Source organism: Mus musculus, chromosome 7 (assembly GCF_000001635.26).
Source record: "Mus musculus strain C57BL/6J chromosome 7, GRCm38.p6 C57BL/6J".
NCBI classification, from domain to species: domain Eukaryota; kingdom Metazoa; phylum Chordata; class Mammalia; order Rodentia; family Muridae; genus Mus; species Mus musculus.
The window spans coordinates 61,035,147-61,060,209 of record NC_000073.6 but is presented as its reverse complement, the minus strand read 5'-3'; the positions used below and the strand labels follow the sequence as shown (position 1 = coordinate 61,060,209).

Here is a 25,063-nt window from a genome sequence, read left to right as displayed (position 1 = left end):
CCAGGGACAATACTATGAAAAATGTGTTTCAGCATTCAGTAAACCACTGTAGTGTGAAAATCATGAGTCATTTACTTAACACAGTCTAATGCTCAGAGAATCATGATAAAAGATGTCCTGAAAAGGAAAAAAAGATAAAGGAATTGATCAAGATACTGTCTATACCTCTATTCCAAGGTAAAGAGTAGCTATCTAGTATCACTATGCATCTTTGCCATACTGATAAATGGTTAATCTTGATGGGCTTGAAGTTTGTTTCCATCCCCTTATTAAATGACAAGGCCATCCTCTGTTACATATGGGGCAAGGGCCATAGGTCCCTTCATGTGTTACTCCTTGGTTGGTGGTTTAGTCTCTGGGATCTCAAGGGTCTGGTTGGTTAATATTGTTGCTCTTCCTATGGGGTTGTAAACCCCTTCAGCTCCTTTAGGCTTTTTTATAACTCCTCCATTGGGGACTACATGCTCTGAACAATGGTTGGCTACAAGCATCTGATTGTATTTGTCATGCTCTGGCAGAGCCTTTCAAAAACACCTACATTAGTATCCTGTCAACATGCACTTCTTGGCATCCACAATAGTGTCTGTATTTGATGACTATATATGCTATGGATAACCAAGTGAGGCAGTCTCTGAATGGCCTTTCCTTCAGTCTATGCTCCAAATTGGTCTCTGTACTTTCTTCTGTGATTTAGGTGTATCTGGTTTCATGTGGAGGTCCTTGATTCACTTGGACTTGGGATTTGTCCAAGGACATAAGAATAGATTAATGTGAATTCTTCTACTGGCTGACTGACAGTGGAACAAGTACCACTTGTTGAAAGTGCTTTCTTTATTTCACTGGATTGTATTAACTATTCTGTTAAAGATCAAGTTACCATAGGAGTGTGGTTTCATTTCTAGGTCTTAGTTCTATTCTACTTATCAACCTGCCTGTCACTGTACCAATACCATACAGTCTTTTATCACTATCACTTTTAATACTAATTGAGGTCCGGGATGATAGTTTCCCCCAGAAGATCTTTTATTATTGAGTAAAGTTTTCACTAATCTGGGTTTTTGGTTATTCTAAATGAATTTGGACATTTCATTTTTCTAACTCTATGAAGAATTGAGCAGAAATTTTCATGGAGATTGCACTGAATCTGTAGATTACATTTGGCAAGATGTCTATTTTTACTATATTAATCACTGCAATACATGAGCATGGGAGTTTTTTCCATCTGCTGAGATCTTCCTCAATTTCTTTCTTCAGAGGCTTGAATTTCTTGTTATACAAGTATTTCACTTGCTTGGATAGAGTCACACCATGGAATGAATGAATATATATATTCGTATATATATATATATATATATATATATATATATATATATATATATACTGCTCAGCAAGTGGACTTAGATTAGATCTTCTATCCCTAAATAGTATTGATTCCACTTAACTTAGTAAGGATTATTTGCCTGTAATTATTTATCTATGAGGGATGACTTTTTAAACTTTCACCCTCAAGTTTAACATGGTGATGTTTTTTGTTTGTTTGTTTTGTTTTGTTTTGTTGTTGTTATTGTTTTTTTCTTTTTGTTTTGTTTTGTTTTATTTTGATTTTATATTTCCGACCCCTCAGTAAATGACAGAACATGAGCATGAGTATGTCCCTACAGTTTCTTTGCAACTCAAATCTCGCTTCATGTCACCACAAGCAAAGGCTTAAGTAGATAATCAAAGGAAGTAAAAAAATGTGAGCTCATCACTATACCTATGCTAGTGCCATGATTTGTGCTGCATAAAGACTCTCTGTGGCAATGTTTGTGTCACAAGTCACAGTACAGTAAATAGTCCATTGCCTATTTTCATAAGTTAGCATAATAATCTCAATTGTTTCCCTGAAAGAACATTGGTAAAATTCTACATAGGTTAATATAAATTTAAACGTTAAGTAGAGGGTCAGACAGTCTTTCTATCTCTGCTAATGGAAAGACACCCACTTATTTTATTGTGTCACTTTCATGTTCATAACATTTTCCTAGTGCTGCAAAATTATTAATATTAATTCTGCTTTAAATGATAGTTAAAGTTTGTTCGTGGGCATAAAGAGAGTTAGAAATTACACTGTATCAGAGAGTTAGCAGGTAGAGCTTTGCCTTGTATCTTATGGTTGATATGTTGAGTTACAACAGAATATACCATTTTAAATTTAGATAACACACAAAATTTAACCAACGATATGTGGAAACTATGATGAAATTGTAGAAAAGATTACATTAATACTTCTTATACTATTTTATTTTTATACATATTTGTGAATAAAATTGAGTTGAGATTTTACAAAATGCAAGTAACATCTCAGCAATATTTATTGTGAAATTGTAGATAAGTACATAAACTTTTATTATACTATTTTATTTTCATATGTATTTGTGATTAAAATTGTGATTTTCTAAGTGCAAGTAACATCTCATCAATATTTATATATAAATACAGCACACAAAAGACTGAATATCACAAATTCTTTCTACTCCATTTTAAACCTACACATAGATCTATTTTAAAATTTTCATGCAATATATTTTGATCATATAAACTTGTCTCCACAAATGCTCCCAGATCCTTCCTCCTACCTAAATACTGATATTAATATGGATTCTCCCTCTAAAAATAAATGTCAAAGTAAAATAATTTTTAAATACACAAAATGGATTTTAGTGCATGTGGAATAACTACTCCTGTGCATGAACCCTGTAGAGAAACATGGCTAATGTCCACAGCCTCATTTCATTAAGAAAAAACAATTTCTCACCAACAGCTATCAAAAATAAAAAGATTTTGGTTGAGGATAAGGTTATATACCATTTTTATTTTCTGGTCTTTGGCTTTTTCAAGAGTGTTATATATGGCGTTCATAACATGAAGCAATTTATAAATCTCAAAAAAAACTTGGTTACTATAAAAGTAGTTCATAACATTATATGACATGTGAAGTAATATAGGTTTGGCTTATTTTTTCAAAATTTCTCTCACACTGTTTGTTATAACAGATATTACACAGTAGATAAGTAGTAAAAATTAAGATTGGAACACCATACCACAAAGAGAAGAACAAAATAAACAAACAAACAAACAAACACACACACACACACACACACACACACACACACACACACACACAAGTACTCAAAACAGAATTTAAATAAATGGAATTAAATGGGGGACATATCACCAAGAGGGTTGTGTTGAAAAGGACTTAAACATTCAGAACCAATAGGAAGAGGGGCACTGTAAAAGGGAGTGAGATAATTCTTACTTTTCACATGTGTTATTCTTTTACTAATGATTGAATATGTGTATTCTAACCTTATTATTTGGGAGCATATAGTACATCAAACAATAATAAATTTTCACACATTAACAAACAATGGGCAATGCAAAATGAAAACCATGGTATACATTTGAACCTGTTTTTACAAATAACTGCTTCCCAAAGGAATGTAAGTTAGGTTAATTGGAAAGTATATTCAATGGAGTAGTGTATTTTGTCAGAAGGTTTGCTCACTTGTGACATGGATGGTATAAGAGAGTCGTGGGTGCTTCTTGTCTCCAGCTACACATTTGCTGCTCACAGAGGAACAACACAAACACAGTAATATCTCCTAAAATTTCAGACAAATATGCATAATCTAAAATTGAAATATGAGGATAACTTTACAGGAAATCATCAGAGTTGGGACAGAAGAAACCTGTAGTAATTGCTGGCGTTTGATGAACTGCTTGCAAAGGGAAAGTAATATTTTTCAGGGAAGATTAGTAACAGAAGCAACTTATGCTCCCATAGATCTCTCTGCATCTGAGCACATATCACAGTGTTAAATCAGCTCAGTGGGTATTAAAAAGACATCAGACTAAGTGGCAATGGATTATTAGTTATAGTTGTTGTGTGTAATTATAATGTATTATGTGTAATGGTTGTATGTTTAATACATTATGTGACTTATGAATATTACATGAAATGTTTACAAAATGACGATATCTTAATATCAATTTTATAATTTCTCAAAGAGGCACTATATATTATACACGATGTTTTCTCTGCATAAAAAAATTGCACAGAGGTATGCACACCAAGAAATTGCAGATTTTCTAGATTTTGGATATGTTTTTTTTCTAAAATAAACTCTTTTTCATATTTGATTATGATTATAACAGTGTATCACAGTGAGTTATGTGGTAAATAGCTTGATAAAAATTGACACAATTATGGTTTTAGATAATCAAAGTGCATTGTTTGTATATTGTAATGTGCATAGATGTTTGAAAAAAGTATTATAGATGTCCAAATAAACAAAGCTTGTCAGGATTTTCTGACAGAACGATTACAAAGGTGCAGCTCTAGAGTGATTACAGGCAGCTGTCCCTAGACACAAATGGAGGCTTTATTATAGGTAACATTGCCAGACACAGGCTCAAAGGCACAAGCATTACTAGACAGTTTTCTCTGTATTTAATTAGAGCCAGAAACCGATGATTAACTATATAATAATAATAATAATAATAATAATAATAATAATAATAATACTCTTTAATATAATATAATAGTCTTTCTCCTATCTCCTATTGCATCTTTTTTTTTTTTTAAATTTCTGATGCAACAGGCATCGAGCAGGGAAGAAAAGATGGAGGAGCTTTGATGGGAAAATCTCCATGGTAACAACAGGATTTTGCCTTTTTTTTTTATCATTTTTGAGATCTCTCTCCTGATTGGTCCCAAACCTTTTCTCTATTTTCCTACGTATACTCAGCCAGTCAGAGTCAACCACAGCTAAAGAAATTTATCCACATAAACAATTTCCAGTAATGGTCTCAGCTCGTACGAGGCTCCTGTTGTAAATTGACAACAAGCTGTTCTTTCCAGAAGGAGGAGTGCAGAAGAAAATGAAAAGAAAACGTCATCATGGTCAGGTAACTTACTATGATTCTTCACATTCCTGCTCTGAATGAAACTGCTCCTGTTTGCTCTGCACGGTATTTGTTATTGCCTCTGGTCATTGCTTCAGTTTTAAGATCTATCATTCAGTTTTAAGATCTATCGGCCTTTGAGTTCTGTTTCATCGGCAAGGATAGAGAATTATGTCAGCCTTCAGTATCTGACAGAGACAGGAGACCTGTTGCTCTTTAATATGCCTTAGGGAATCAGACCTGTAAAGGATTTTTGTGTCAGGACAGCAGTTCTCACTTGGCACCATGAGACTTTCTGGAACATTCTCTGAAATTACCTTAACTTGTAAGCCACTGCACTCTGAGAGTACTAAAACCCAAACACTGTTATTCTCCTTTACTATCATTTTGCTAACATCAAAGGACTTTTATGCTTTATGTTACATTTCAATCCAAATTCTAACATGAGGATTCCATTTTTGTTGTTAACAAACTAAGTTCTACGTTCATCCTTACATACGTGCATACTTCATTTTCTAAGGACATTAAAAGCAAAGAGTTTGCAGATAGTCCAATCAAATGGTTACCATTCATAAATGTGTTTTCTGTTTTGTTTTGTTTTTAAATTTGAATCTTATAATACTAAGCTTTGCAGCTACCATCCAGTTTCCATGAGTCATAGTATGTGTGTTATTTAATTTGTTTAGTATCACTGAATATTTTTTCAATTGTGTTTATTTGATATCAAACACATGTGGCTCTTGTGTTTTCTGTGGTAATTTTATGAAATTTAATTTTCTGTTCTTGTGCATGATCTAGGAGCTCAGCTGCATTGAATTTTATATAAATATTGATTTGTGGAAGAATCAATTGATGCTAATAGGTTGAATCTATCATGCTATACCATGGCTGGATTATGTTAAATGTCAGAATCTCATTATTTTTGGACTTGCTAATATTTGTTTAGAACAAAAAGTGTTTTGTGAAGGTGTTCACTCAGTTTTTCATCTCTATTGCCCTGGTAACTCTATAGATAACTATATTTTTTGTGCTAAGTAATATATATATATATATATATATATATATATATATATATATATATATATATCACATAACACTAAACTTTGAAGATTTATTAGATTTGGGGGCTCATTGAAGGGAAATGAATGTGCATTGGAATGATTAAGCAGAATTTTTTTGAAAATGGTTAAATAGAGATGATTATTAGAAATTTTGGAAGATTTATTGTGTATTGAACAAGTTGTATGTAACAGGTTATATGTGAATGATTTCAATAGCCTTTGTCTGTTATTGGGGAAAGTACACACATACAAAAGCAGATAGTTGTTGAGGTTTTAATGTTTTAAATTATGGATGACAGTGATAGTAATGTGCTACCTTTGTAGTAGTCATAGTCTCAGTTTCTTGGAGGAGTGAAAAAATATCTGTTAACTATTGGTTACTTACTAAATGAAAAGGAGGTTCTGCTTCTCAGGTTTCTGAGAGTTATGAATGAGGACTTTGGATATATAAATATAGGCCTATTCAACAGTATACCCTCGTTTGGAGATAGCTCAAATATCTGCTTTAGGTACTACTAAAAGACCAATAAGCTCAAATCCAAGTCACTTTGGAAACTTGCATTTTTCACAGTTAGAAGTGCCAGTTGATGTGTACCTGACATCAAGTTCAATCAAAGTACAAATGTTTTACATAAAAAAGTTCTTATTGGATTAAATAGCCATTCAAGTGGAGGCAAGAATTTATGTTTATTTTTAAATTTATGTTTATTTTTATGTGTCACTTATACAAATACTGGTGATAAAAGAAGTCATTGTCTCCAATGAAGAAACACCTGGTACTCATTGGTCACATGAAATACATGGTAAAATACTCTACATTTGTTTTTATTCTTATCAGCTATTATTATATTCCATGTCCATTATTAATTCATGTGTCCACTTCTTAAGTTTCATCATTTGCTCACCTTTGCTTTGTACTTAAATAAAGCCATCAGATTATCAATAAGGATTTTTCAGTGGCAATGCTATGAAAATGTGCTTCAGCTTTCAGTAAACCACTGTAGTGTGAAAATCATGAGTCATTTATTTAACATCATCTAATGCTCAAGAGAATCTTTATCAAATGTGATCTGAAAAAGAAGGAAGATATATAGGAATATATCAAGTTACTGTCTAGTCCTCTATCCTTAGGCAAACAGTAGCCATCTAGGTCAATCATCTGTGTCACATAGTAAATAGATACTCTAGCTTGGCTTGAAGTTTGTTTCCAACCCTTCATTAAATGACAAGAAAGGGCAGAAGATTAGTACTATAGAGTCTACATATTGAATTTATCGTAGGTAAATCTACATATTCTTAGTGTAGCCTTTTAAGAGGCAAGAAAATAAAGACCAAGGACAAGTATTGAAGCTTGGTCTGCCATTATACCCTAAGAAATTCATCATCCTTGCTTGGTAATGATTTCCTGGGCAGCCTCTTTCTGAACACACACCGTCCTGAAAATAACAAATTAAACATGCTCTGTAAAATTCCCCAAATAAACTCAAAGGTACCTGTATTAGCCTTGAAATATTTCCTTTTTTCCCATTTTTTGTTATTTTATTCATTTACTTTTCAAATGTTATCACCCTTCCAAGTTTCCCACAAACAGAGCCCCTATCCCACGCCCCCCCTACATTTTGAAGGTGATCACAAATCTGCCAATCCCCTCCTGCCTCAGTAACCTAGCATTCTCCTACCCTGGGTCACTATGATGCCCTATGAGGCAATCCTTTGCTACATATCCAGCTGAAGCCATGGGTCCCCACATGTGTACTCTTTAATTGTTGGTTTAGTTCCTGGAAGCTTTGTAGTGTCTGGTTGGTTGATAGTGTTGTTCTTCCTATGGGGTTCCAAATCGATTTAGATCCTTCAGTCCTTGCCCTACCTTCTCCATTGGGTCCACATGCTCAGTCTAATGTTATGTTATATGCATCCACAATGATGGGTGAGGGGTACAATTTCATTTTACCTCTATTTGTTGGAAATGAGTTTTTTAATTTTTAAATGTTTTTAATTTTAATTTTTAATTTTCTCTTTGTTTTTGAGATTACAATACAGTTTTATTTCCCATTACTGTCTCCTACCATTCAATATAATATTGTTTGTTCCTTTTCATATACATTGCTTGTTGTCATTTAATTATTATAACATGCATATTTCTGAACACAGGTACACATTTATTTTTAGAAAATGTAAATACAGCCCATATAATTTTTATAAGGGTATTGCTGTATGCTTTTAAGAATCATCTTTTTCTCTTAGATAACCAATTGGTTGTTTTTATTTCTGGAATACTGTATCTTTTGCTGTCAGCATTATTAAGTACTTAAAATTTTTTGAAAATCATCTTTATTAGTATGAAAACTGACATTTCTAAATAAAATAATCTTATAGCAAATGGCTTTATATCATGGATTTTACCATAGTTCTTGATCCTATTCCACAGGGACCCCAGAGATTTAGGAACAGGAGATGTTTTCTCAAACAACTTGCTGACTGTGCTCCACACTGTATTTAGATTGTTACTATTTTTCTGTATTTATTTGTTAGATTATCTATAGGCATTTTAGGACACATTTTCTGTTCAGACATGGATTTTTTTTGAAGAGTATATGATTATCTACACAATCATATCTATTTATTATAGGTATGTTAAGTAAGAGAGTTCATATTATTATTATATTACCCTGTTTTGTTAACCTATATGTACTACCTATTTTTTCTTCTAAATCAATTCATTTTTCTCCCCATTAACTCCATCTGATTTCTTGATACCTTGTATACTCCATCAATTGCAAAGATCTGCCAATGCTTGTATACTTCTTATACTATACCCAGCCAGCCACACTCGCATTATGATTAGAAGCAAGACTCATGGAGTCAAAGGCTTATCTGATTGACTTCTTAAATTTCATTGGCTGTTTAAGATAAAGAGTCATTACTTTTTCCTGGATTCGTGCCCTGAGATTCTACCCATATTCCATTAAATGTGGGTGAGCTGACCCAAGATTATTAGTTTGAGAGAGCTGAAACCACCACTTGTCTGCCACGGATTAGTGAGAGTGTGGGATGATGTTCCTCCCCAGCATTACACTCCATTACTGATTTTTAGGAAAGCTATACCAGGTCATGAGAGGGAGAGAGAAATCTGCCCCCGCCCCTTGCTGGTTGCAGCACACAAAAGAGACTGCCCTGAACATCACATGTTTAGCACCTGAAGCAAGTGGTAGTTGTGAAAGATGAGGAGCTAAGAGTTCATTCAGCATACTTTTATGCCATGCAGTAGCCTGTGTGAGGGGTTGATGCCCTCTTACCCATAGCCACCTGAGGTAGTCATTTGAGATTGCCTTAGCATCATGAAAGCAGTTAAAAGTCCCTCCTCCTCATTGACTATTGTATATGGGAATGCACTCCCTTCAACTCATCTAGGCAGCACAGTAGAACTTAGTTATTTTTAATGATAGAAAGCTTATGAATTCTGGGTAGAATGATCCTAATGAGGGCAATTCCTTTTAGAGAATGCAGTGGATTTGTCCTAACACACAATATTCATATTTTTATTATTCAAAACATATTTTAAGAATATTGCTTGCACCTAAGGAAAAAAATTAAATGCTACGTTCATAGAGACATATGTGCAGCCCAAAAACTGACATAAACACAGAGTTACTGAGAATATGCACATATGTTAACATTTCTTTTATTAAGAAACACCTCTCAAACTATTTCTTTACCAATATGTCACTGAGAGATACTGTATGGTAAATGGATTAATTCCGAATCTCAGTGGGAATTCTGCATCTTTATTTATTATTTATTTTTAAGACCACGGATCTATACTGATACTTTAAAAAGTAATTGCTTTCCCAAGGGACTAACCCAGCTTCTCTTTATTATTTATTATTATTATTATTATTATTATTATTATTATTATTATTATTATTATTATCATTTTTTCATTCTACTCAGTGTACCCCTCCCACTCTGCCCTGTGACTGCTCCTCATCGCATACCTCCTCCCCTTTCGCTGAGAAGATGTCCCTACTCCAAGAGCCCCCAACAGACTAGACCTCTGCACTCCTTGTGGAATCAAGTCTCTTGTGGGTTTAGTGCTTCTTAACTCACTGAGGCCAGAGTCTTCTGCTGTATATAGATCACGGGCCTCATCTCAGCTAGTGTATGTTCCCAAGTTGGTGGCTCTGTGCCTGGGAGAGATCTCCAGTGTCCAGGTTAGTTGAAACTTCTAGTCTTCCTATGGCATTGTCCTCCTCTTCATGTTATTCTAAGTGTTACCTAATTCAACCACAAGAGTTACCAACTTCTGTCCATTTCTTGGGTGCAAGTATCTGCATCTGACTTTTCCAGCTGCTTGCTGGGCCTCGGAGGACAGCCATGCTTGGCTTCTGTCTGTAAACAGAACACAGCATCAGTGATAGTGTCAGGTCATGGAGCCTCCTCTTGAGCTTGACCCCAATTTGGACCTGCCACTGGACCTTCTTTTCCTCAAGTCCTCCATTTTTCTCACTTTAGCTCTTTTAGAAAGGAACAATTCTGGTTCAGAGTTTTTTTACTGTAGGATGGCAACACCGATTGACATCCTGCCTTTCTACTTGAGGTAAACTCTAAAAGTTCTCTCTCCACACTCTATGACACTTCATCTATACACCCTCCCTTTGAGTCCTGAGCATCCATCCAGTCCCAGGTCTCTGGTACATTCTATTGGATACCCCCTACTACTACCTCCTGAAGATACCTTCTGTCATACAATCTACTGGCTCTCAGGGCATCACTTCCGGTTTCCCATCCCTAATACCTAATCACATTCTGTTTTCCCCCCTCTCTGTAATGTCTCCCACACAGGTCCTTTCCTCACGCTGACCCCTGTGATTGTTTTTTTCTCCCTCCGAGGAAATGTTGAGGCATCCTCACTTGGGCACTTCTACTTGTTAACCTTCGTGAGTCTCTGTATTGTATAATGGATAATATCAGTTTGGCTAATATACACTTATTAATGAGCACAAACCATGCATGTCCTTGTTGGTCTGAGTTACTTCACCCAGAATAATCTTGTTTTTAATAGCTGAGTAATATTCCATTTTGAAAAGAACAACATTTTCTGTATCAATTCTTGCCTTATGCAACATTTTGGCAGTTTCCATCATCTGCCTGTCACAAGTAAGACCATTTATAAACATAGTGGAAGACATGCCCCTGTGGCATGGTGTAGAATCTTTTGGGTCTTCAGTTAGATCTATTATCAATTTTCTGAGGAAACTCCAGATTGATTTTCAGATTGATTGTACCAGCTTGTAATCCCACCATCAATGGATCAGTGTTTCACTTTCTCCACTTCATTGACATCATGTGCTGTTTTTCCGGAGGTTTTTTTTTTTTTTTTTTTTTTTTGTTTTGTTTTGTTTTGTTTTGTTTTTGTTTTTGTTTTTGTTTGTTTTTGTTTTTGTTTTAAACCTGAACCTAGATATACTTTTATTTTCTCGAATGCATAAGGAGGACAATGTTTTTTTTTTTCTTTTATCATACTTTTTTTCCCTCAATTACATTTTTGTCTAGCGGTTTTGAGAGACGTAAGGTGCAATCTCAGTGTTGTTTTTATATGCATTTACATGATCAGTAAGGGCTTTGAACATTTCTTTAAGTGCTTCTCAGCCATTCCATAGTCCTCTGATGTGAATTCTCTGTTTATTTCTATACCCCCATTTTTTGATTGCGTTGTTTGATTTTTGGTGGTTAGCTTCTTGAGTTCTTTATATATTTTGGATATTACCTCTCTAAAGGATGTGGGATTAGTGAAGAATTTTTTCCCAATCTGTAAGATTTTCAGTTTGTCCTATTGATAATATCCTTTGCCTTACATAAGATTTCCAGTCTTATTAGGTCCCATTGATCAATTCTTGATATTAGAATCTGATATATTTTCCTTGTGTTTAGGGACCCCCCACACAAACCCCACATTATTGAGTTGAAGGCACTTCCCTACTTTCTATTATATTGTATTTAGGGTATCTGGTTTTATTTTGCGGTCCTTAATCCACTTGAACTGGAGCTTTGTTCAAGGTGACAAATGTGGATCTTTTATTTTTTTATTTTTAACACAGACTGACAAAATAACACCATTTATTAAAAATGCTTTCTTTTATCCATTGTTTATTTTTGGCTTCTTTGTCAAAGATCAACTGTACACAAGTGTGTGGATTTGTTTTTGGGTCTTCATTTTTATTCCATTAAGTCACCTGTCTGCCTTTGTACCAATTCCATGCAGTTTTTAATCACTAGTGCATAATATTACCACTTGAGGTAAGGGATAGTGAGTTCCTCAGAAGTTCCTTTAATTATAAAAATTATTTCACCATCTTTTTTTTGTTATTGTTGTTGTTGCTTCTTTGTTTGATTTTCTATATGATATTGAGAATTGCTCTTTCCCTGTCTGTGAAAAATTGTGGTGGAAATGTGATGGGGATTGCACTGAATCTGTTGATTGCATTTAGCAAGATAGCAGTTTATATTAAGTTAATCCATGAGTATGGGAGATATCTCATTTTCTGAGATCTTCTTTAATCTCTTTCTTGAGAAACTTGAAGTTCTTGTCATGCAAATGTTTCAATTGTTTGGTTAGAGTTACTCCAAGACATGTCATATTATTAGTGATTACTGTGATGGGTATTGTTTCCCTAATTTCTTTATTTCTTTTGATTTTCAGTAGCACATAGCCATCTTTCCTTGTATTAATCACATGTTAATTTTCACCCATTGACAAGATTGTCTCTTTATAACTGTCAGAATATATCCTTGCTAAGTGACATGGCTCCACATAATCACATCTGTATCTCCAGGTGTTTTGTTTGTTTTTGTTTTGTTTTTTCATTTTTTAGATGTTTCTTTATGTATATTTCAAATGATATTCTCTTTCACAGTCCACACCTGCAAACACTTTTTTACATCCCCCCTTTCCCTGTTTCTATGAGTGTGTTCTCCCACACACAACGAATCCCAACTTCCCTACCTCTCATTCACCTTCACTGGGAAATCAAGCCTTCACAGGACCAAGGGCCTCTCCTCCCATTGATGCACTACATGGCCATCCTCTGCTACATAGTTCCCTCCATTTGTACTCCTTGTTGGTGGTTTAGGCTCTGAGAGCTCTAGGGGAGTCTGGTTGGTTGATATTGTTGTTCTTCCTATGGGGTTGCAAACATCTGAGGGAGGCTTTTGTATAACACCTTCATTGGGAGCGCATGCTTAGTCAAATGTTTGGCTGCTATCATCTTTGTCTGCATTTGTCATGCACTGGCAGAGCCTCTCAAAGACATATATCAGGTTCCTGCCAATATACACTTCATGGCATCTACAATAGTGTCCATTTTTGATGACTGTATATGGTATGGATACCCAGGTAGGGCAGTTTCTGGATGTTTTTTCCATCAGTCTGCGTTCCAAATTTGTCTCTGAATTTGCTTCTGTGGTTTCAGAATATGTGGTTCCAAGTGGAGGTCCATGATTCACTTGGATTTGAGCTTTGTAGAAGCACATGAGATTAGATTGATGTGCTGTCACTACATGCTGTGTGACAGGTGATCCAGCACCAGTTGTTGAAAGTGTGTCTTTTTATCACTGGATGATTTTAGATTCTTTGTCAAAGATCAAGTAATCATAGGTGTGCAGGTTCATTTCTTGGTCTGCCTTTCTATTCCATTTATCCACATGTCTGTCACTGTACAAATAATATGCAATTTTGATCACAATTTCTCTGATACAGTTTGAGGTCAGGGATGGTTTTTCTCCCATAAGTTATTTTATCGATGAGAATAGTTTTCGATATGCTTGCTTGTTGGTTATTCCAGATGGATTTTCAAATTTAACTTTCTAACTCTATGAAGAATTAAGTGAGAATTTTCATGGAGATTGTATTGAATCTATAGTTTGTTTTTGGCAAGATGACAATTTTTACTATATTAATCATTGCAATCCATGAGCATGGGAGATCTTTCCACCTTCTAAGATCTTCCTAGATTTCTTTCTTCAGGGACTTGAAATTCTTGGCATACAGTTCTTTCACTTGCTTAGTTAGGGTCACACCACAGAATTTTTAGCATATCTATACCTATACCTATACCTATACCTATACCTATACCTATACCTATACCTATACCTAGTCCTATACCTATACCTAGTCCTATACCTATACCTCTCTCTCTCTCTCTCTCTCTCTCTCTCTCTCTCTCTCTCTCTCTCTCTCTCTCTCTCTCTAACTGGCTTGCAAAATGGAAGTAGATTAAATTATCTAATTATTATCTATCTATCTTGGGATGAATCCTAAATAGTATTGATTCCCCTTACCTTAGTAGGGAATAATTTCCTATACTTTTTTATCTATGACTGAGGAGTTTTGGAAATTTCTCCCTCTAGTTTGACATGGTGATGTTATTGTTGGGTTGTTGATTCTTCAAAGCCCCTCAATAAATAACAGTACATGAGCATCAGTATGTCCCTACACTTCTATGCAACTCAAATATAGATTTATGTCACCTTAGGAAAAGGCTTGATTATGTGAGCCATGTAAATACTGAAATATTAAGCCCAACTGTGTATGTGAGTGCCATGTAAATGCCATGGATAAATAATCTGTGGTAAAATTTGGGTCTCAACATATACAGTACAGTAAATAGCCCATTACCTGGTTTAATTAGTTAGGAAAATAATCTCAATTGTTTCCCAATAAATCATTGGTGAAATTCTACATATGTTAATATAAATGTTAAGTAGGGGATCAGACAGCATATATATATATATATATATATATATATATATATATATATATGGAAATAAATGCCCACATATTTTATTGTATTGTATCCCTTTAAAGTTTATTCCATTTCACTAATTTCTATCTATCTATCTATCTATCTATCTATCTATCTATCTATCTATCTATCTATCTTCTATCTATCTATCTATACATAAATGAAAGGTGATCAATAGATAGTTTTAGTTGTGTGAATGTGTACTTTTAATGATAACTATTTTCTGTTATATAACAAACTGGAGAGTTCTTCCTAATAGATGTTTGTGTCCTAAGCTCATACTTTTTTGTGTTTCTGAAATACTGTACAGAATTAGGTGGTTGCCTGGCTATACAGATATAGATTACTATATGGATTGTCATGTTATTTTGTTAATATTTAGGAACCTATGGTTTTGAGATTTTATGTATGCAGATTGTGTACATTACACAAAAGACATTTTCCAAACAGCTATTCTCTTATTCTGCAAGATATTATAATCTTTTGCCCACATTCTGTAATACTGTCTGAGCCTTGTTACATTGGTGTAATTTGTGGAATCATCAGTCTGGGTTAGACAGACCACTCTAAATTTTGTGCAGTTTTACCTATGCAGTAGTTTTTCTTCTGGTGCTGGAAAATAAACTCTGCTGAAGGTGAGAGTTAAAATTTGTTTATGGGTATAAAGACAGTTAAAAATATTCTGTTTCAGAGAGTTATCAGATAGAACTTTTCCTTGTTTCCTATGGGTGAAACATTGAGTCACAATAGAATGTATCAATATAAATTTATATAACATACACAGTTTAACCTAGGAAATGTGGAAATTCTGATGAAATGGTAAAAACAAGTACATAGAGTCTTCTTAAACTATTTAATTTTCATATATATTTGTGATAAAATTGAGTTAAGATTTTACCAAATGAAAATAACATCTTAGCAATATTAATGTATTAATACAAACTTCTGATGCCTTAATATAACAACTTCTGTTAGACTCTATTATAGATCTACAAATAAATTTATTTTTAATTTTATGCAATATAAACTTGCCTCCACAAATCCTCCCAGATATTTCTTGCAACCTAAATATTGCTGTTCATGTGGTTTCTCTCTCTAAAAATAAATTTCAAAGAAAAACAAATTCTTTTAAATGCACAAAATGTTGAATAACTATTCCTGAGCATGAACCCTGGCCAGAAAAATGCTTAATGTCCTCAGTATCATTCCATTAATCAAAACCATTTTCACAACAGCAGCCATCAAAAGTAAATAGATTTTGGTTGAGGATGAGGTTGTAGTCAATTTTTTCTGGTCTTTTGCTTTCTCAAGTGTATTATATATGGCTTTCACATCACTAAGCAGTTTATAAATAGCAAATTAAAACAAATCAAAACTAAGCAAAATAAAAAAAAGAATTTCATAACATTACCTGACATAGGAAGTAATATAGGTGGACTTTATTTATCAAAATTTCTCTCACATTGTGTGTTATAATAAACATTACAGAGCAGATCTGTAGTGAAAATTAAGATTGGAGAACCATACCAAAAACAAAACAAAACAAACACTCAAACAAAAATATACACAAGTACTCAAAACAGAATTTGAATGAATGTAAGAAAATGGGGGACATACCACCAAGAGGGCTGTGTTGTGTAAAGGACCAGAACCATCAGAACCATAATAGGATAAGAAACAAAGTAGAAGGGGATAAAATAATTCTTACTGTTATCATGTGTTATTCTTTTGGTAATAAATGAATATGCATAATTTACACTTATTATTTGGGAACATATATTACTTCAAAGTGTAATAAATTACCACAAATTACCTTTAACAAACCTTGGGCAATACAATGTGAAAAATAAGGCATACATTGGAACCTGTTAAAACAAATTACTGCTTCTCAAAGAAAATTGAGCTAGGGATAATTGGAAAGTATAATCAGTGCAGGAGTGTACTTTTGGAAGAGGGTTGCTTCACTTGTGACATGGAGGGTATAAGAGAGACTGGGGTGCTTTATGTCTTCAACTATACATGTGATGCTCTCAGGAAAACAGCATAAACTCAGTCATGTCTACTAAAATTTCATTCAAGTATGCAAATTCTAAAGTTAAAACATGAGGATAACTTTACAGGATGACATCAGATTTGGGATGGAAGAAAGTTGTAATAGTTGTTGGCATTTGAAGAACTGGTTGCAGAGGGAAAGAAATATTTTTCAGGAAGATTAGCATGAGACGGTACTAATAGTCCTGTAAATCTTTGTATCTGAGCACAAATCAACAGTGCTAAATCAACTGAGGGTGTAATAAAAAGATATCATATTAAGTGGCAATGGATTATTAGCTATAGATGTTGTATATAATCCTAATGTATTATGTGTAGTTTTTGTATTTAAACACATTATATGACTGATGAATGTTAAATTAAAAGTTTACAAAATATTGACATCTTAATATCAATTCTATAAATTCACAAACAGACACAATACACATATACACAATGAGCTTCTCTGCATAAAATATTTCACATACACGTGGGCACATACAAATGATTGTATAATGTATAGATTTTTAATATTTCCTTTCTAAAATAAACTTCTCCTCATATTTGTTTACCATTATTATAATTTAACACACAGCATATTATATGGTACATAGTTTGATGAAACTGGACACAACTTATGCCTTTAGATAATTGAAATTGTAAACTCTAATGTGCATAAATATATGAAATAGTGTGATACATTTACAAATAAACATAGCATCTCAGGTTGAGCTCTGTTGTGTATTTGACAGCCGGTGATTACAAGCAGCAGTCCCCAGACACAAATTGAGGCTTTATTGTAGGTACCATTAGCCAGACACAGGCTCAAAGGCAAAACCATTACTAGACAGTTTTCTCAGTTTTTAATTAGAGCCAGAAACTAATGAATAATGACATAATATTATGGTCTTTCTCTTTTTATTTCATTTTTTAAAAATTGTGATGCAACAGGCAGGGACAGGGGAGAAAAGATGGAGGAGCATTAATGGAAAAATCTCCATGGTAACAGCAGGCTTTTGCCTCTTTTATCATTTTCAAGATCTCGCTCCTGATTGGTTCCAACCCTTTTCTCTATTTTCCTACATATACTCAGCCACTCAGAGACAACCATAGCTGAAAGCTCTATTCACATAAAAAAAATCCAATAATGCTCCTGGTTGGTGTCTAGATTTCAGCTAGTACCAGGCTCTTGCTGTAGATTGACAACAAGCTGCTCTTTCGAGAAGGAGGCATACAGAAAATGAAAAGAAAACGTCGTCATGGTCAGGTAACTTGCTATGAATCATCACATTCTGCTCTGAATGAAACTGCTCTTGTTTACTGTGCAAGGTATTTGTTATTGCTTTTGGTCATTGTTTCAGGTTTAAGATCTATCATTCAGGACTCGGCCTTGAAGTTCTGTTTCATCTGGAAGGATGGTGTATTACTTCACCCTTTAGGATCTGACAGAGACAGGAGACCTGTTGCTCTGTAATATGCTTTGGAGAATAAGATCTGTAAAGGATTTTTATATCAAAAGAGCAGTTCTCACCTCCCACCCTGGGACTTTCTGAAACATTCTTGGATATTACCTTACCTACTATGCCACTACACTCTGAGAGTACTAAAGCTCAAATATGGCAATTCCCCCTTGCATCAAAAATCTCAGGGGCTTTACATTACATTTCCATCCAAATTCTAATATCAGGTTTACTTTATTATTGTTGCTAAAAAACAAAATTCTATGTTCATCCTTACATCCCTGCATAGTTCGTTTGGTAAGGACATTAAAAGCAAAGTTTGCAGATACTCAAATCAAAAGTTATTGTTCAAAATGTCTTTTCTGGTTTTTGTTTTGTTTTGTTTTGTTTTGTTTTGTTTTTTTTTGTTTTTTGGTTTTTTTTTTTTTTTTTTTTTTTTTTTTTTTTTTTTTTTTTTTTTGGTTTTTCGAGACAGGGTTTCTCTGTGTAGCTCTGGCTGTCCTGGAACTCACTTTGTAGACCAGGCTGGCCTCGAACTCAGAAATCCGCCTGTCTTTGCCTCCCAAGTGCTGGGATTAAAGGCGTGCGCCACCACACCCGGCTTTTGTTTTGTTTTGTTTTTAACTTTGAATCTTAACATACTAAGCTTTCCAGCTCAGTTTCCACGAGTTATATAGTATGTATGCTACTTGAATTGTATTTTGTCTTTATCACTATTTATTATGAGAGAACATTTGTTCAATTGTGTTAATTAGATATAATTCTGTGGCTCTTGTGTTCTGTGTTGATTTTTTAAAGTTCAAGTTTCTTTTCTTGTGAATAATCTAGTATCCTGAGTTGCATTTATTTTTATCTAAATACTGATTTGTAGAAGAATCAATGGATGCTATTAGCTTGACTCTATCATGCTATATCATAACTGGATTATATTAAACATTGGAACCTCACTAGATTTGAATTATTAAATTTTGTTTAGAACAGAAAATAATTTTTGCACAGTCTTTATCTAGTTTATGACTTCTTATTCTGGTAACTCCATAGTTACCTATAGTTTTGTGGCTCAGTAGTTGTCTTTTTGCTCTGGCTATCATGGGTATTCCTTTTGCCTCTATGTTTCTAATGTAACACTAAGTTTTGAGGATTTAACAGATTTTGGGTCTCATTTAAGAGAATCAGTATGCGTTGCAATGACCAAGCAGGGAATTTTTGTTTAAAATGGTTAAAGACAGAGTTTTATTAGAATTTTTGGAAGGTTTACTGTGTATTACACAAGTGAGGCCTAACAATTTTACTGGGAAAGATTATAATAGCCTTTGCCTGTGATGGGAGAAAATACACACATATAAAAGTAGATAGTTGATGAGGCCCTAAGATTTTAAATTGTGAATGGCCATGATGTTGTTGTGTTGCCTTCATAGTAGTATTCTTCTCAGATTCCTTTGAGGAAGGATTCTAAATGAAAAAAAATGTTATTTAATTTATTGGTAACATATCTGGGCTGAATGAAATGGAAGATCCTGTTTCACAGAGTTATGATAGTTTTGCATGAGGGGCTTAGATATATCAATATAGACTAGTCAAAAATATAACCTCATTGGTAGGTTGCTCATATGTCCTCTTTAGGTACCAATCAGAGTCCATTAAGCTCAGATCCTAGTCACTTTGGAATCTTGCATGTTTCACAGTTAGAAGTGCCGGGTGACATGTATCTGAAAACAAGTTCAATCAATGTAAGAATATTTTACATAGAAAAAAATCTTATTGGATTAAATATCCATTTGGGTAGAGGTAAGAATTGATGTTTATTTTTTATGGGTCACTTATAGAATTACTTGGAAAAAAGAAGTCACAGTCTGTAGAAAAGAAACACCTGGTATTTACTGTTAAAATATTCTACATTTGTATTTATTCTCATCAGCTATTACTCTAGTACATGCCCACTAATTCAGGTGTCCACTTCTCAAGTTGCATTATTAGCTTCACCTTTGTTTATACATTAAAAAATATCCAACATATTTTCAATAGGGATTTTCCAGTGACAATCCTATGAAAAATGGACTTCAGCTTTCAGTAAACAACTGTAGTGTGAAAATTATGAGTTATTTATTTAACACCATCTAATGCTCAGAGAATATTGAAATAAGAGGACCTGAAAAAAAGAAGGAAGAGATAGGAATATATCAAGGTATTGTCTAGTCCTCTATTCCACAACAAACATAGGTCATCTAGGTCAATCTCTGTGCCACCTTGTAAATAGTTACACTAGGTTGGCTTGGCATTTGTTTCCATCCCTTCAATAAATGACAAAAAATGGCAGCAGATCCTCACTCTAGTACCCACATGCTCAGACAATTTATTTAAGTAAATCTACATATACTTAGTGTAGCCTTTTAAGAGGCTAGAAAATAAAGGCCAAGGCCAAGTATTGGAGCTTGGTCGGTCATTTATATCCTAAGAAAGTCATCATCCTTGCTTGGTAATGATTTGCTGAGCAGCCTGTTTCTGAGCACACACAGTCCTGAAAATAACAAATTAAACATGCTCTCTAAAATTCCCCAAATAAACTCACAATGTACCTAGGGTTAACCTTGGAAATTTTTTTCATTTTTTTTTCTTATTTTATTCATTTGCTTTTCAAATGTTTTCACTCCTCCAAGTTCCCCCTCCACAGAGCTCCTATACCTTCCCTTCCTGCTGCCCTGTGAAGGTGATCAGTCACCCGCCCACCCACTGCTGACTCAGTGCAGAACATTCCCCTACCCTGGGTCACTGGGCCTCTACAGGACTGAGGTCCTCTACTCCCAGTGATGCCATTATAAGGCAGTCCTCTGCTACATATCCAGCTGGAGACATGGGTCCCCACATTTGTACTCTTTGATTGTTGTTTTAATCCCTGAGTGCTTTACAGTATCTGGGTGTTTGATAGTATTGTTCTTCCTAAGTGGTTGCAAGCCCTTTCAGCTCCTTCAGTCCTTGCCCCGACTTCTCCATTTTTGGTCCTCACTCTCAGTCCAATGTCTTGTTGTATACATCTGCATAGTTGGGCAAGGGGTAGAAATTCATTTCAACTCTATTTGGTGGAAATGTTTTTTTTTTTTTTAATTTGTCTTTGTTTTTGAAATTATAATACAGTTTTATTTCCCCTTACTCTCTCCTATCCTTTTATATAATATTCTTTCTCCTTTCAAATGCATTGCTTGTGCTCATTTAATTATTATTACATGCATATATCTGAACACAGGTACAAGTTTATTCTTAAAAAACATAAATATAGTTCGTTTAATTTGTATAAGGTAATGGTTGTATGTTTTTTAGAGCTGATCATTTTCTGTTGAATAACCAATTGATTGTTTTTATTTCTGGACTACTGTATATTTTTCTGTCAGCATTATTAAGTGCTTAAAAATTTTTGAAAATCATCTTTGTTAGTATAATACCTGGCATATCTAAATAACATGATCTTATAGCAAATAGCTGTACATCATAGATTTTACCATATTTCGTGATCCTCTTTAGGTACAAGAGATGTTTTCTCAAAGGACTTGCTGACTGTGTTCCACATTGTGTGTAGATTGTTACTATTTTTTCGGCATTTATTTGTTAGATGATATATGTGCCTTTTAAGACACATTTTCTGATCAGACTTGGATCTTTTCTTTAAAGAATGTGCTTTAACAACAGAATCATGTCTATTTATTATAGGTATGTTTTTATTAGATATTTTCTTTATTTACATTTCAAGTGCTATCTGCTTTCCTTGTTTCCACTCTGAAAACCTCCTATCCCATCCTCCCTCCCCCTACTCAACTACCCACCCACTTCCTCTTCCCTGTCCTGACATTCCCTTACACTGGGACATTGAGCCTTTGCAGGACCAATGGTTTCTCTTTCCATTGATATTTAAAAGGCCATCCTCTGCTACATATGCACCTGAAGATACTGGTGGGTTCATATTTTTGTTCCTCCTATGGGGTTGCAAGTTCCTTCACCTCTTTTATCCTTTCTCTAGCTCTTCAATTGAGGAACTTGTGTTGAGTTCAATGGATGGCTGACAGCATCCAACTTTGTATTATAAGTAATTTTAAGAAGAGAATTGATATTATGATGATATTACCCTGTTTTGTTAATCTATATTTACTACCTTTTACTTTTCTAAATAAATTCACTTTTTTTTCTCTAAACTCTATCCCTTTGAATCCTGAGCATCTCCCCCATCCCAGGTCTCTGGTATATTTTATAGGGTTACCCTACCTTCTACCTCCTGAATTTGCCTGCTTCCTTTCAATCTGCTGGCTTTGAGGGCATCACTTCTTGTTTCCCATTCCCAGACCATGCTCCCATTTTTTCTTGCTGTAACTTCTTACAGGCAGGTCCTGACCTCCCTCTGTGATTGCTTTCCTCTCCCTCTGAGGTAGGTTGAAGCACTGTCCATTGGTCTCGTTAGCTTTTTAACTTTCTTGACTCTTTGGATTGTATAATGGGTATTATGAAGTTGGTTAATAACCACTTATTAGTGAGTTCATACCATGCATATCCTTTTTGGTCTGAGTTACTCACTCAGGATGTTCTTGTTTTTAATAGCTGAGTAATATTCCATTGTAAAAATGAACTACATTTTCTGTATCTATTCTTACAAAGTGTAACATAATGGCTGTTTCCAGCTTCTGTCTACCACAAATAAGACCATTTATGAACATAAGAAAACAAGTTTCTCCTGTGGCATAATGGGGCATCTTTTGAGTATTCAGTTAGATATATAACTAATTTTCTGAGGAAACACTAGATTGATTTCCAGAGTGATTGTACAAGTTTTCAATCCCACCATCAGTGGAGGAGTGATTCTTATTCTGACCATCCTCTCCAACATATGCTGTTACCCAAGTTTTTTATCTAGCCATTTTGAGAAGTTTAAGGTACAATCTCAGTGTCATTTTCATTTTCATTTCCATGATCAGCAAGTACTTTGAACATTTTTTAAGTGTTTCTCAGCCTTTACAAATTCTGTTGTTGTGAATTCTCTGTTCATTTCTATACCACATTTTTGATTGTTGTTTGATTTTCCTGGTTAGCTTCTTGAGTTCTATTTACATTTTGGATATTAACTCTCTAAAAGAAGTGGGATTAGTGAATTTTTTGTCCCCAATCTGTAGGTTGTCAATTTGTTCTATTGATTATGTCCTTTGCCTTACATAAGGTTTCCAGTTTCATTAGGTCCCATTGATCAATTCTTGATATTAGAGTCTGAGATATTTTTCCTTGTGTTTAGGAATGCCCCAAACACACACACACACACACACACACACACACACACACACACACACACACACACACACACCACACCAGGTCAATGAATTGAAGACTTTTACCCACTTTCTCTTTTATTGGACTTAGTGTATTGCGTTTAATCTTGGACTTGCTTTGTACAAGGTGACAAATGTGGATCTATTTTAAATTTTTTACACACAGACTGACAGTTAGACCAGCACCATTTATTTAAGATGCTTTCTTTTTTCCATTGTTAATTTTTGGCTTCTTTGTCAAATATCAACTTACATAAATGTGTGGGCTTATTTCTGGGTCTCCATTTCTATTCCATTGATTCAACTGTCTGTCTCTGTACTAATACCATACAGTTTTTTATCTCTATTCCTCGGTAGTACCTCTTAAATTAAAAAAAAAATGGTGATTAACCCAGGCTTTCTTTTATTTTAAGAATTAATTTTGGTATCCTGTTTTTTTGTTTCTATATCTACTTTTCCGCGTGACATTGAGAATTGCTCTTTCCATATCTGTGAAAAATTGTGTTGGAAATGTGATGGGATTTACATTGAATATGGTGATTAATTTTGGCAGGATGGCCATTTGTACTAAGTTAATCTTACCAATATATGATCATGGGAGATAACTGCATTTTCTGAGATCTTCTTTAATCTCTTTGTTGAGAAACTTGAAGCTCTGATTATACAGGTCTTTCACTTGTTTGGTTAGAATTACTCCAATGTATTTCATATTATTAGTGATTATTGGGAAGAGTATTGTTTCCCTATTTTCTTATTTTTTTAGTAGCACTCAGCCATCTTAGCTTTTATTAATCAAACGCCAATTTTCATACAGTGTCAAAATTGTCTCATTTATCCTGTCAGAATAGATCTTTTTAAGTGACATTTCTGCAAGTAATCAAATCTACATCTCCAGGTGATTTTTTCTATTTTTATTGCACATTTTCTATACTTTCATTCCAATGTTATCCCCTTTCCTGGTTTCGACCCTCCTGGGAAGCCCCCATTCCATCTCTCCTCTCCCTCTTTCTATGAAGGTGTTCCCCCAAACACCTACCCACACCCTCCTCTCTGCCCTCCCGTTCCTCTACACAGAAGAATCAAACCTTCACAAGACCAAGGGACTCTCCTCCCATTGATGCCTGATAAAGACATCCTCTGCTACATGTGTGGCTGGAACCATGGATCCCTCCATGTGTGCTCTTTGGTTGGTGATTTAGTCTCTGGGAGCTCTGGCATGTCTGGTTGGTTGATATTGTTGTTTGTCCTATGGGTTGCAAATGCCTTCAGCTGTGAGGGAGGCTTTTTTTATAACTCCTCCATTGGGGTCCCCGTGTTCAGTCCAATAGTTGGCTTCAAGCATTTGCCTCTGTATTTGTCATGCTCTGGCAGATCCTCTCAAAGATAGATACATAATGCTCCTGTCAACATGCACATCTTCGCATCCACAATAGTGTCTGCATTCGGTGACTGTATATGAG

General features: G+C 34.5%; 1 long non-coding RNA gene across 1 annotated transcript in view; it reads left to right on the top strand.

Annotated features, from left to right (window-relative positions):
• The window catches only part of A230006K03Rik (RIKEN cDNA A230006K03 gene), a 301,385-nt gene that overhangs the window by 251,440 nt on the left and 24,882 nt on the right, over window positions 1-25,063 (top strand). Inside the window, exon 4 of the long non-coding RNA NR_168893.1 lies at window positions 4,794-4,953. This is a non-coding gene — a long non-coding RNA (RIKEN cDNA A230006K03 gene). The remainder of the gene's footprint in view (window positions 1-4,793; window positions 4,954-25,063) is intronic.